This window comes from Octopus bimaculoides, chromosome 23 (genome assembly GCF_001194135.2).
Source record: "Octopus bimaculoides isolate UCB-OBI-ISO-001 chromosome 23, ASM119413v2, whole genome shotgun sequence".
Lineage (NCBI taxonomy): Eukaryota > Metazoa > Mollusca > Cephalopoda > Octopoda > Octopodidae > Octopus > Octopus bimaculoides.
In genome coordinates this window covers 24077969-24080468 of record NC_069003.1, presented here as the reverse complement: position 1 = coordinate 24080468, position 2500 = coordinate 24077969, and positions in this window count along the sequence as shown.

Sequence of the window (2500 nt, the reverse complement as noted above, 5' to 3'; positions counted from 1 at the left end):
ATCAAGTTTCTCCTTTCTGGTTTTGAGAAGCTTAATTTCTCAAGACTGGTATTTAGACAGTGTGCTACATATCCCAGGGCCCCAATAATTACAGATATAAATCCAAACTTACAATCGGGATAAAGTAACTGCAAATTTCTCAAAAGTTCAGCATAAGTATTTTCTTTTTCGCTAATCTTTAGCTTTATGTTAACATCCGCTGGGCAGCTGATTTCCACAACTCTACACAGTTTCCCCTCTATCCCAAATCATTATGTCAGATCTATGTATGTATGTATGTATGTATGTATGTATGCATGTATGTATGTACGTACGTATGTATGTATCAATGTATGTATGTGATATATATTTGTGATATACACACACATATGCACGGTACGAAAAGTATTTGAGGACATACACAGACAAGGCAGAAGTAAATAAACACCCTATAAAACATGGTTTTATTTTTATTTAACTTGAAAAGGTTTATTTTTTTTATTAATGGACATTTTTATAAAGAATAAAATGTTTTGAATGGTACAACAATACACTATAATACAAAAAAATGGACTATATACCTGTTGTAATTTAGTTATCCATAGTCCGATGATATTTTGGAATACAATTCCTTCTTCAGATATTCTTATATTCTTTATAACATGTTTATGTTTCAGGTTCTATATATGACTGTTTCATCATGCCACGTACCAAAGAAGCCTTGGAACTGTCTAAATTTCAAAGAGGCCGTATTGGGTCAATCTGAAGGTGGACTTAGCGTTAGATCACAGAGAACCTTGAGGTGCCGCTTTCTACAGTTACTTGGGTGATTGTGCAATTCACCAGAGAGGGAAAGAGTCCACATCACCTTGCCCAGGTTGATCAGGGCCCTCTGATAGGACCCTTTGCTTTGTTAAGTGAAGTGTAGAGGATAATCCTCATTTCAAGGCCTCTAACATAGCAGAACAAGTTGATGTCAGTCTCAAAACAGCTGTCAGGTATCTACTCAAACTTGGCTACTTTGGCAAAGCAGCAAGAAGGAAGCCACTTCTTCAACCAGCCAATATCAAGTGGAGAAAAGATTGGGCCAGTGAGATGATACAGTGGCCACTAGTATTTTGGGACACTGTCATATTCTTTGATGAGTCCAGATTTGCTGTATTTTCTGACAGTGGTCGAACGTGGGTCTGGAGACTCTGAAAAGACTGCTGCTAACAATGAAATAAGACAGCTATTCTGTGAGATTGTCTGGGGGGAAATTTTGAGCAATGGTTAATCAGAGCTGGTGGAGTGTGAGGGAAACATAAACTCAGATAAATATGTGTCCGTATTGCAGAAAGGACTCTTTCCAATCTTCTCCAATGGCGAAATGATTAAAGAAGACTCTTTATTTATGGAAGATGAGACTCCTTGTCACACGGCTATAAAGACCCAAGATTGGTTGGAAAAGAATAGCGTTAAAAAACTTCCGTGGCCAAGCCAGTCACCAGATATGAACCCTATTGAACACCTCTGGGACATAATGGACAGGACACTTCATAAAAAGAACAAGAAAGCTTTCTCATAGCCGGATCTTTTGAGATTATTGCATGAAACTTGGCAAGAAATTTCCTAAGAGAATATTCGTTGTCTGATCTGTAGCATGCCTTATAGGATCCTTGTATTGATAAATGCAAAGGGCATGTCTACTAAATATTAGATATTCATATAATAATTAATAAATAATTTGAATCTATACTTTCAGATTTAAAGAAATGTTAATGATTATAAGGGTATATGTGTACGCGCACGCATAACAGGAAATATGTGAGTGTCTACGTCTGTGCGTGGGAATGTCTGTGTGTGTATGTGTGTGTATTGTATTGTGTTGTGTTGTGTGCGTTAAATATCAGGTTCCTTTTTGCGATGTCTTTTTATATGTGAAAGAGCATGCGTATGCGTTAGTAGTCCTTCCAGTGTGTGTATGTGTGTGTGTGTGTGTGTGTATTTGTGTATTTGTGTATAAGTGTGTGTGTTGTGTGTTTGTACGCGCGCGCGCGTGTGTGTGTAAGAGTGTGCGTGTGTATGTTTGTGTATGAGTGTGTGTACGTTGTGTGTGAATACGCGCGTGTATGTTTGTAAGAGTGCGTGTGTGTGTGTGTTTGTGTATGAGTGTTTTTGTGTCTGTGTGTGTCTGTGTGTTTGTGTATGAGTGTGTGCGTGTGTGCGCGTGTGTGTGTGTGTTTGTGTATGAGTGTGTGTGTGTGTGTTGTGTGTGTGTGTGTGTGTTTGTGTATGGGTGTGTTTGTGTGTGTGTGTTTGTATATGAGCGTGTGCGTGTGTGCATGTGTATGTGTTTGTGTATAAGTGTGTATGTGTCTGTGTGTGTATTTGTGTTCAAGTGTGTGTGTGTGTGTGTGTATGTAGTGAGATATGTAGGTAGGTGATGTCTTTTGATTCTGTGGTGCTGTCATATTATAATGCGCATGCGTTCATGCTTTCGGTATGATATATATATGTATATATATATATATATATATAT